The sequence below is a fragment of the Heloderma suspectum genome, chromosome 4 (assembly GCF_057233095.1).
Source record: "Heloderma suspectum isolate Gila_16-S chromosome 4, 16-S_ref, whole genome shotgun sequence".
Classification (NCBI taxonomy): Eukaryota; Metazoa; Chordata; class Lepidosauria; order Squamata; family Helodermatidae; genus Heloderma; species Heloderma suspectum.
Genome location: NC_139461.1, coordinates 283,391,163 through 283,403,739, shown reverse-complemented (window position 1 = coordinate 283,403,739; position 12,577 = coordinate 283,391,163). Strand labels below are relative to the sequence as shown.

At 41.5% G+C, this 12,577-nt stretch overlaps 1 protein-coding gene across 3 annotated transcripts in view; it reads right to left on the bottom strand.

The window, feature by feature from the left end:
- EYA2 (EYA transcriptional coactivator and phosphatase 2) overlaps nucleotides 1-12,577 on the bottom strand; it is a 203,797-nt gene that overhangs the window by 176,760 nt on the left and 14,460 nt on the right. The window lies entirely within an intron of this gene.

Sequence of the window (12,577 nt, the reverse complement as noted above, 5' to 3'; positions counted from 1 at the left end):
CTCGGCTAGCTTTTATTAGCCAGGAGGGGTAGAGATTGAGAGGGCACGTGGTCGGTTGCATTGCTGCAAGCACCTTGTCTACATCATCAGGCCACAACTGGAACCGATCCCACAAAATTGGGCAGATGGTGGCATCAGACGCACTATGTCAGTTACACCAACATTTCCTGCAGTAAACATATGAACTGTGAAGGCCAGATGCGTGTTCCAAAACACTCTGGGATTTGTGACAGGGAGACCCAATTGGCTGAGTGACAACTGTGCATTTAGGGATGCACATTTGCTTTGCATGTTTTACTTTCCACTTACTGCAAAAAAGCTGACGTGGCACCAGCGTGGCTGTAGTAAACATGACTGCCATATAAAGATGTGAAGCGGCTCTGAACACACATAACAGAACTACAAGCTGGACCCTCATCTCCTCTATGAAATCAATGAATGTTGCATTCCAAGCTGCAAGAAGAGTAAATAACAACATAGAGAAATGTATCCCATTATCTTCATCACACAATTATCTAATGTTCCCCTGTCTATTGGCATCCACTGCCATCTCTGAGCCCACACATTGATTACTACACTCTGAAGCAATTATTGTCTGTTATGGCAACAAGGTGAAGCCTCTGGGCGCTATTTCAATAGCATTAATTAATAATATGGCCGGTAATTACCTAGTCTGCTTAGAGCAGAAGAGTTGTAAGGCTGTTGATTCAGCTGTCCTTTAGTCCACCTTTGATCTATTCTTAAAAACTCAACATCTTGTCTTAAGCTTTCTGTGTACTATTTGTACCTATCCACAGCTTAGTCCTTAATAGCAGCTAATTTGTATAGGGAGATAGCACTATGTCTTGCTAGATAGCTGTGTGCCATTCATACTCCCATACATATTTTTATTTATTTCATTTATTTATGCAGTCATAAATCCCATCATAAAACGATCCCAGGGCTGTTACAAAATACAATACAATTGTGTATCCAATAAAATACACAAAATTGGTCAGTGTCAAATTCACTATACATCACCCTTCAGTTTACCCTGCTGGCACACAAAAGGCCTGTTGGAAAATAATGGTTTTCATATGGTGCTGAAAATAAATCAATACTGGTGCTAGTCTAATCTCCAGGGAGAAGGCATTCTTCAGGCAGGGTGCCACCACAGAAAAGCCCCCATTATGAGTTCCAGACACCTGGACTTCATTTGGTGATGGTATAACTAAAGGGGCCTCCCCAGATGATCTCAGTCACAGGCAGGATGGTACAGGGAGAAGTTATATAATAGCAAGTAAGGAAAGAACTATTTAACAGAGAGCTTTTGGGAATGAAGAGTGATTCCAGACATAAACAGTTGTATAGTTAAGAAGAAACTACTGAAGGGTCAGAAACCAGAGACAAGTTGAGCACAGCTTCTAATCATCAGGGGAATTCAGTTCCCTTGTGTCGGCCCCATGGCTTCTTTTTTCTGTTGCCTTCATCCTTACTCTCTTTCCCTCCTAGCCCACTTTCCAGACTGATAAATGCCCCCAAAGTTTGTTTGTTATTAAAGCACAATCCTATACATGCCTACTCAGAAGTAAGCATGTCTTACTTCTGAGAAGGGTCTTATAGGCCCCTTCCAACCCTACTATTCTATGATTCTAAGCCCCACTGAGTTCAATAGGGCTTACTTCCAGGTAAGTGTGTACAGAATTGCAGCCCTCCTATGCAACTTACCTGGAAGTAAGCCCTATTAAATTCAATGAGGCTTAGTTCTGAACAGATGTGCATAGGTCTGTACTGTTAGCCCATGAATAGGTTAGGATCTATCAAATACAGTTTTATAATTAATCAATCTGATACTACCTTTTAAAATTGTAAACTTAAAGTGGGAACATTCCTACTAAGACTATGCCTGCTGTGCTTGGGCATGCATCACCTAAAAGCAAATGAGAGAATTCATTTTTCTTCAGAACTATTTTATTAATATGCAGTTAACACAGATATGATTTATGAACAAACATTTCTTTAATTGGCTGATGACCCTAGCAAAAATACAAATTCTTAGAAAATATCAATATTTAGACAAGGAAGTTACTTAAAGGAAAAATGTATGCCATTTGTAAACATTTGAACAGCTTATCTGAAACACAGTTTAATTTTCCTGAGAGCAAAGTTCTGATTTCGGCTGGGCCTAGAGACTATTCTTTTCACAACTTAACATTCAACGTTCCCCAGTCTGTGAACTGGTTAACTTCTGTGAATAAAATTTCTTCTAGTAATGTGCGACCCTAGCAATATTAAAACTACAACAATTTCTTAATTTTGACTAGAACCACACTATTTTTTCTCCCATGAAATATGGAAGGAGGGGGCAAGAGAGAGGTTTCAGGGGACATACAAGTTTCACAAAAACTTTAGTTACTTTTTCACATGTTGTTGGCCACCTGTTTTGAGCTGCTTATTTTGTTCTATTAAAAAAGTGAGAGCTTCTTCCTGAGAAACCCCCTGGCAATCAGAGATCATGTAGGTAATTTGACTATATCACATAGTCAAACTAGATTGGCTGTGTGACAATATATCAGTGCCACAAAGCCAACTCAGAGTGAGAGCAGGAAGAATTGGCCCATGATACGATAATCACATTTGGTATTTTTTCTAAATTTTCAGGGGTAGGCACCCTGGTGCTACTCCAGATGTTTTGGACCACACTTTCCATAGTTTTTGACCATTGACCATGGTGGCTAGGCTTATGGGAGTTGCAGTCCAAAACATCTGGAGGACATCAGGTTGCCTATCCCTGAACTACATGATGATGATAATGCCACAAAGCTCATTCAGAACAAGGGCAATGCTTCTTGCCTTTGCTCTGAATGAGTATTTTCACCCTATCCTGCAGCGCCCCCCCCCCCCCGGCAAACAATCACTGACACAGAGGTCTGTACATTTCACAGGTATCCAAGTTTTACACACTATATCCCACCCACCCACCCAATTGGTGTATATTGCTAACTAGGAAAAAAGAAAAAGAAATAATTAGATGGGGTTGTGATTTCAAAACACAAGTCAGACAGGTTCCAATGGACTCTGTAACCCAGCTGGAACAAGATTTTCCATTTTTCTTGACACACAAGTTTCATTTATTACGACTGTTCTGTCTTTCAAAGGCAGCTGTTGGCAACAAATTAGTGGGTCTGTTTGTAACCCCGAGCCAAGATGTAATACGATTTTCATCAGAGTGAAAGGGTTTCTTGCAGTTATGTAATGTAGGATCCATAATTACACTAACAGTAAACTCTATTAAATAAAGTATAAATTGCATGACTAAGGCTCACTTTCCCACCATTCACTTGCACACACATACCATGTTGAAAACAAGCCCACCATCCTGAGAGGAGGAAGATGAAGCATGTGTATATGAATGGAATATGGGAGGAGAGTAGTATTGGGACACCGAGGAATGAGAAACAAGCATTAAGAACTGTAACAAAGAACATTAGAACAGACACACCCCGTTTTGGAAATCTGCAGCCAATTAAACACTTAATCCCCCGGAAGTCAGGCCTGATTTAAGAGTGATGCTCGGCATGTAAGAGAAACTTACCCGTGTGGAGTTCTAGACAGCTGATGTCTTAATTTTGTAACAGTATTTTTATCTCACCCTTTCTCCAAGGAGTGCAGGATGGCATAATTGGGCGGCTAGCTCCTGTGAATGCTGTGTTTAGTATGCCAGGTGCCAGCCATGCTAGCTCGCTAATGTTGTACGCATAGGAACTGGCACCCGATTTAAATTGAGACACTGGCGGTCTTATTTTTTTTTTTAAAAAAAAAACACAGCTAGCACGTTTGAAACCAAAGCCTCAAAGAGACAAGTCTTGTATCCTTACAATGGGGGCCTTTAGAACAAAATGCAGGGGTCCCAGTTAATAAGGGCCATCACTGACTTGGTGTTTTAGCCATGCTTCAATCCAGAGTGGGGGGGGAAATGGGCGACTTAATTTTAGGGCGGAATCCTATGCAGGTTTAGACAGAAAAAAAGGCCTACAACCCATAGCTGGCTGGGGGATGCTGGGAATTGTAGACCTTTTTTCTGTCTAAACATGCATAGGATTGTGCCTTTAATTTTTTGTTTAGCCCTGTACAAGGCAGGCAAAAGAAAGTTGGTGCTGGCACTTCATGACCAAGAACAACTTTCCAGTCCTCATTGATGCACTGAACTTCAGTCACTTTTTTTTATTTTTGTTAACACAGACTAATTGTGAAGTTAGCAACAGTTGTTGCCAGCAATTTACCTGCAGGCTGTAATACAGGTTAGACAAGCCTTCCCCAACATCATCATCACCTTTATTTCTATACCGTCCCATAGCCAAAGCAAAGTTTAAAAACCATTTACATAAAACATATGTACAATATATACAAACATATAACTAAAAACAACTTTGAATTAAAAACATTTTTTTAAAAATCCAGCAATAAAACGCAGCTTAAAACAACTGCTTAAAACAGTATACAAAAGTCAGCAAAAGGGTTCTAAAGAAAAGAGTTCTAAAAAGGGAAGTCCTGCCAGAATAATAGCATCTTTAATGCTTGTTATAAACCTTCAATGAGGTCAGCCAGTGCATTTCAACCAGCAGGTCGTTCCACACTGAGGGGTGGCAAAGAAAACGGTGCTCTTGAGTATGGCTGCCAATCTCACATTAGGCAGCCGCAGCAGAGAGTCGTCAGAGGACCTTAGGTGACGGACTGGGACGTAGGGAAGAAGGCGCTCTCTAAGGTACTTTGGACCTAGACCATGTAAGGCTTTAAAGGTAAGAACCAGTACTTTATACTTTGCTTGGAAACAAATTGCCACCCAGTGTAAAGATTTTAAAACGGGTGTAATATGGTCTCCAAGGATGTCCCAGAGACCAACCTGGCTGCCATATTTTGTACCAGCTGAAGTTCCCGAACTAAATATAAAGGCAGCCCCAAGTACAGCGCATTTCAGAAATCAAGCCTAGAGGTTACTAGCACATACACCACCGTTACCAGGTCCACATGTTCCAGGAATGGGCGTAGCTGGTGTATCAGCCAAAGCTGGTAACAGGCACTTCTCACTGTTGCCTCCACCTGGGGTGCCAGGAGTAGGGTTGGGTCAAGAAGCACCTCCAAGCTACGAACTTGCTCCTTCAGGGGGAGTGCAACCCCATCCAGAACTGGTTGACATACCTCAATAACTGAATTAGGACCCTTCACGATGAGCACCTCTGTCTTGCCTGGATTCAATTTCAGCTTGTTCTCCCTCATCCAGCACATTACCGACTTCAGGCAGACATTCAGAGGAGTCATACCTTCCTTGGATAAAGATGTTAAGGAGAAATAGATTTGGGTGTCATCAGCATACTGATAACACTCAACCCCAAACCTCCTGAAGATCTCTCCTAGCAGTTTTATGTAGATATTGAACAGTACTGGGGATGGAATGGAGCCCTTACGGACTCCACATAATAGTTCCTTTTTCGAGGAACAACTATCCCAAAGCCACACCATCTGGAACCATCCTAAGATAAAGGAGCAGAACCACTGTAGAGAAGTGCCCCCAACCCCCAACCCTCTCAGGCGATCCAGAAGGACACCATGGTCGATGGTATCGAATGCCACTGAGAGTTCCAAAAGAATCAACAGGGGTGCACTACCCCTATCAATTCCCAGGTGAAGATCATCCACCAAGGCAAGCATGGCAGTCTCAACTCTGTATCCCACTCTGAAGCCGGTTTGAAATGGGTCCAGATAATCAGAGGGCACCAACATGGTGCCCTCCAGATGTAATGGACTACAACTTCCATCATGCAGTATCAGAACTGTAGTCCAACACATGATGGGAGTTGTAATCCAACACATTTGGAGGGCGTCAGGCTGGGGGAGGCTAAAGCCTATGTTATCAAGTCTCTGATACAGCATGCTTACTTTTCACATACAAATTTTACAAAAATATATCTTGTCTTCTGTATACAATAATATTTATTTGTTTGTTTCTTTAATTTATATCCCACTTCCTTGACAAAAAAAATGGCACTCAAGGTGGCTAACAATATAGGTTAATTCTTAATTAAAATCTTAATTAAAACATAGCATAAGAACAATTAAATTAAAAACACAATTAAAAACATAACAATAAAAGACAACAACAAACAGCACCAACCAATGAACCGCCCCCCTCCTTCAGCAACAAACTAGCTTATATGCCAGATGCCTGTCTGAATAAAAACGCTTTTATTATCTTGTACTTGTATTTTTGTACATCACTTAGAAATATCTTTGAATGTAACTGATTCATCAGTACTATTAAATACATCCACACAACAATAAATGAATTATTTTATTTTATTTATTGCATTTATACCCCATCTTTTTTCCTCTTGCAAGGAACCCAAGGCGGCTTACATTATCCTCCTCCTCTCCATTTTATCCTCACAACAACAACCCTGTGAGGTGGGTTGGGCTGAGAGTCTGTGACTGGCCCGAAGTCACCCAGTGAGCTTCCATGGCCGAGTGGGGATTAGAACCCGGATCTCCCAGCTCCTAGTCCAGCACTCTTGCCACTATTCAAATGATTCAGGGCCAGTGATACCATTAGGCACAGTGAGGCAACCATCCGAAGCAGCAGAGACTGAAGGGTGGGGAGGGGAAGTGATTGCTATGGAGCCCCCATCACCACCACCATTCACATGATCCTGAGGTGGCTTCCCAGTGGCAGCAATGGTCATTTGTTGCTTGCCTGGGCAGGCAGTTCAGGTGTCTGTCTCACCTAGCCACCTTCTCCGAACATATCACAGAAAGTGCTGTTGGTTCCTCTCAGGTTCCCCTTATGACCTGGACTCCTGAGCAACTTCTTAAGAATCTCTTGCTGCCGTGAGTCCCACCCTCCTTCTTTTGCCTTCTCCTTTCCAGTAACGTGGGGTTTAGGCTGTAGACACGGGGTGACTGACACTCCAGACACAGGATTTAACCACAGCAGTTTACTAGTAAATTAAAACAAGAAAATCACAACTAAAGGTATTTACATAATAGAGCTGAGTGATACAAAAGGCATGAAAAGAAAATAAAAGTTGCAAAATGCAAGTTCCTTTATCCTAGCTGTCTTTAGACTCCTCTAGGCTTCTCCTTCCCGCTCTGGTCTCTCTTTGTGCTCTGGTCTCTCTTTGTGCTCTGGTCTCTCTGACTTTCCTCTCTCACCCTCCTCCCCCAAAACCGAATGTACTGCTACAAATCTGAAGACATGAAACTTCACTGGGAAATTGAAACAGAAACTTAACCAGAGAAATGAAACTAGTCTTGTCGGGGTTACCCCCTCCCTACAAAAATCTGCCTCTAAGCCTGACCATTTTTCCCTTTGCCTCTGTAGGTTTCAAACCTTCACAGTGTCAATGGAGGCTTCCGCTGAAATACAAATGGCAGTTTCAAAGAGGCGATTTTTGTCAGGAACTTTGCAGGGGGAGAAAGAGTTAAACTCCCCCTTCCCACCTTCTAGGGTCTCAAAGCTGCTCAGGCTTCCCCACAGCTGCTATTTACATAACAACAACAAAAATACGCACATTAGCTGCATTCACACAATTAAAGTGATGTCTAGTTTGGCTTTAGTGTATCCAGGCAGGGACCTTTAAGCCGCAGAAATCCAAATCAAATGTCTACTGACATTTAGGAACTTGAATTTCAGATTAAAAAACAAAGCAATATTCACATACCTAGGCCAGTTCAGAAGTACTGCTCCTGTCTTCTCCTCTCCTCCTCCACAAGATGGAAACTTCAGAACTAATCAGAATTTCCCATGATCTCTGAATTGGGGAAACTGCAACTTGTTTAACTATGGTTAGTTAATACAAGCCAGGATCAAACTGCAGTTTGATAACGTGGTTTGTTTTAATTAGCCACACGTCAGCTGTCATGGGAAACGTTGGTTAGTGGTCAAACAGTGAAATATTTACATCTCCTCCTCCTGCACAGAGGGGAAAAGGAGGAAGGAAGCACATATCCCATTGTTATGCAGGCTCACCCCCATAATGCGAAACCATGTTTTAGTGTTATGTCTGAACTTGGCCATGTCTTTGCATATTTATTTCTTTGCAGACACCTATTCTTCGTGAAACGAGCACGGTGGCTAGGGAAGATGACCGTGTTTCCCATCAGCAGAATGGAATGCACGTGGACCTCCAGCAATGCTCCTGCCTCGGTGGCTGGCATCCCTAAACTGGGCTTTGGACCAAGTTTTGCAATAGGAGATGTTGGGCAAAGGAAAGAAGAACACATTGCTGTCATCAAGAAGCAGGTGTAAAATGTCAACCCACCGTGGGTGGAAGACTGATGAGGTGCGAATTGAATGCCAATTGAGAGAGACCAGCTTATCACCATATAGGGGGTGGTTGCTGTCACAAGGAGGCACCATGTATTGTAAGCAGATGCAGACATAGACAATTTTGCTCAGAAAGCAAGCAATCTGCTTTAATAGGGCTGCATGTATACACGCAGTTTTGCCTAGCTCAAAGGTATACAATATTCTAAGCACAGAATGCCACATTGGCTATCTATAATGAGCTGAAACGTGCAGTGAATATGCATAACTAAGATACTTGTAATTAAAATGGGAATATCATTTTCATGAACATGGCAGGTGCCAATCTATAGTTGGTTGGCAGATTATATGAGCATGCAGCATCCTTCCTGATGAGGATGAGCTAACAGCGTGGGAGGGGACACCAGTGGGAGGGCTGCAGCAGGACGGGGGAAGGACCTCAGCAGAATTATGGGGGCTGCCTTGTGTGAGGAGAAATGCCTTTCTGCTTGTGCAAGACAACTTTGGATCCGAGCCATAATTAAGGAGGGCTCTGTAACATATGCTTATTATATTAATGTTTGTTTTTATATTGTTAAATTTAACCCAGATAAGATAGGGTCAATAGTATGCCAGAGAGTGAGTGAAAGGTGGGAGAGGCCTGAGTGTGTGTGAAGATTCTAAGGTTATATAATGGGTGAACTGACAGTTAGTCAGATAGGGCCTTAGGGATTGTGGAAGCAACATGTAGTTACTGGGGCCTGTATATAGGATTTTAGAAGGGGCAGAGTAGGTAAGGAAGTTAAGACCAAGCATTAATGAATAAAATAACATATAACCCTTCTTGTGTTAAATAAATTTTTGTTTGTTTTAAAAACCAAAATTCTCACATGTTGTTTGATTTTAAGTTACCTTTATTATATCTATTTCCTTGTTACTTCTCCTGTAGCGGGTTGAGAGAACCAATTGAGCATATTGAGTTTCTCTGGAGCTTCTGCCCGCAGTAATGAGCTTCTGCCACGCAGTAATGAGCTTCCGCCACACATTAAAAATGTGGTTGTTCAGGCAGGAATTTGGAGTGCGTTAGGGTATTCTTAGAAATACGATGTTTTAATGTGGAATTTTTATTGTTTTAAACTGTTGTATTATTGTACATCGCCCAGAGTGGCTGGGTGACCAGCCAGATGGGCGATTCAGAAATTAAATAAATCAACAAACCAACCAACCAACCAACCAACCCAGAAAGGGCAAAAGAGCTGAAGCTTGTGGGACACTGGGTACAGCTGTCCCAAAGTGAAAGCATGTGTTTCCTGGGGGGTTTGGTTCTCAGTTTCAGAGGTGGAGGCTGGGGAAAAGGTGGAACCCATGCAGGAACGCCACCTTCTTTCTGATCCACTGTAGCAGTGATGGGAAATTTGCAGGGCTCAGCCATTCATCCCTCACTGTTGACTAGACTGGCTAGGGCTGATGGGAGTTTTAAGCCAAAACATCTGGAGCACCTCAAAGTTCCCATCCCTGCCTTGAATTCTTGGTTTCAGTTTTCCCACCCTGCAACCATGAGGGATGGAAACTTTTTTCAAAAATGGAAGAGTGGGTTCTCAGAATTCTAATAAATATCTGAGGGGGTTCATACACCACATATTTTATTTTAAATTATTTTTAGGCCACTGGGTTTTTTTTTTTGTTTTTTTTGTAACTTTCTGGAATTTTACACAAATTTAGTAGTAGAAAACTATCTAATTAAAAAAAAAAAAAACACAGCCAAAACTATGCATTTCCCCCACAGGCTAAAGCATGAAAATGCGCATTTGGGGGGATTTGCGCAAATGAGAATTTGCACAAATTCAGGAAACTGGAAAAAAATCTAATTCTGTCAATGAGCAAACAACAGAAAGAAAGGCACCTGACGATCTGCAAAATGCAGACAGAGTGGATTTTACAAAATCTGTACATCTCTACTGTGACTGCACAAGTCTCAGTAGCCAAATATGCGGTCTCTATATGAGTGCAACTCAACAAACCCTGGCAGAAGGCCCGCTCATTGTCATTGTGCTTGCATGGGAGCAATGTATGTCTGAACCAGCAGTTAGTCTGAACCCACTCATTTGCAGGCTACCCAAATCACTCCCTCTCCTTGCTTCACATCTAGATGATCATATCTGACTGCAACACCTTGATTTTTCTGTTTATCCAAAACAACAGTCACATCCCTCTGGTGCAACTACTGGGCTGGGCTGAACTGCCACAATATTCTTAGTGCTGCCAGCCCACTCAGACATTCTATATACTGTTCTATATATTAGTGCTAGGAATGGAAGGAGATGTGCGATTCCCACACCCTGAGCTGGCATGCTTGTATTCTCATTAGTGAACGATTTGATATTTTATTAGTATTTATGTGGAGCTTTCAATATGATCGCAAATAATGAATGATTTAAATAGGTATTTTTATAAGCAAAGGTTTCAAGAGAATGGAGATATTTTCAAATGAGCCTGGTGATTTTTTTCAGGTGCTATCACAAGGGCCAACAGACGCCAGCTGCCCTGTGGCAAGGAATAGATGAGTGACGGAGGCAAAGGCAGACAACATCGGAGCCTGCTCCAGCTGGACTGGTCTCTTTCTCCTCCCGCAACCCCCCCACCCCCGCTCTCCCATGCCAACTGATACCAAATGCCCTGGGTGAAAAATCCTGATGAATTATTATATTTCAAAATAGTCTTGTCATGATTGCATTGTTTTATTTTGATTTTATTTGTAAGCCAGCTTGGAAGGTTTTCCTTAAAAAGTTGGGATATAACTAATTTAAATAAATAAATAAATAAATAAATAAATAGCAGTAGCTTAAACAATAGTTAACTACCACCAAAAGTAATATGTCTACATAACTTAAGGTCCTTTACATAAAGCAGTTAATGACACAATCCTATGCATGTTTAGACTGAAAAAAGTCCTACAACTCCCAGCATTCCTCAGCCAGCCATGGGGACTTTTTTCTGTCTAAACATGCATAGGATTGCACCTTAAATTATTTTTCATGAAGTTTAATTTTAATTTAGCAAATATTCCTACTGTCCATCACTTTAGGTACGCTGCACTACATCCCACACATCACCTCCGGCACTCTCATTCCATTCCTGATTATTACATCTGCACGGGGAAACCTATGCTTGCACTTGCCCTGCAAACTGGAATTGGAAGCTGTCTTCATACTGTAGTTTCCTATTCTGGTTTGGACAGCAAGGGCAAAGCCTTGCTTGCAGCTTTTAGATGTAACAGTAAATTATGTGTTGCTCCAAACCTAAAGTCTGTGAGGGAATTGGAGCACTCAAGTGCAATTTAACACCAAACCATGGTTGCATGTGAAACTTCAATATTGTATTGAAAATAGAAATTCTGATTTTTTCCAACTTACTCTTTCCCACGAATGTGCTTTTGCTCGGAAAGCCAGTTACCACAAAAGAGATAATACCACCATAGCAGTCGTGACTTCAATATTGAGGTTTGATATGAAATTAACATGTTTAATATGATGTATGTGCACTGGAAATATTTACTTCCTCTGTATGTGCATTGGAAATATTTACTTTGATGTGCACAGTCAACTGTGCCTTATTTGTTTATACATGTAAACATGTAAGCATGTTTATAAACCATATAATTTTTTTTTACATAATATATTGGTCAAGTGTCGTTCTGTAAGGTCCCTTGCAACATGTGTGTTTTTGTTGAGTTGTAATTGGGGATCCTGTCTTTTCTCTTTTGTAGTTTGAACCCACACATAGTATGGAATCTGGAAGCAGAATCTAAAATATTGAAAATTCAGAGGCTTTGCTGGAAAAGCAACAATTTTTTGAGAACTCAGTTTTGTAATGGATGGTGCAATAGACTAGCACTGCTAGGGATGTCAGAGAAATCCATTTCTGGGATGGAGTCAATTAATTTTCCTAGGTTCAGCCCTGCGGACTTTGTTACAGTTCTTGCTGCAGTGGATGATTTGGTCTGCAGTGAGTCAGATTTTCTGGTCATTTTGCAGATTTTTTTTGCAGGTTCTGCAACTCGCACAAATTTGAGCAATCTGCATAAATTCGGCTGTAATTTGCACACATTCGGCTGTAATTTGCACACATTGCTCAGAAATTTGCAAAATGTGCAAATTTTTTTTCCAGAGTTCAGGGAAAAGCCCGCAGCTCAGCTCTCAAATGTAAATCAAGTTGTAGACACACAGAGATCAGTCAAGTAAAAAAAGAACTGGATTTCCCAGTGATGGACATCTGTAAGCACTGCTACCTCCTCTGGAA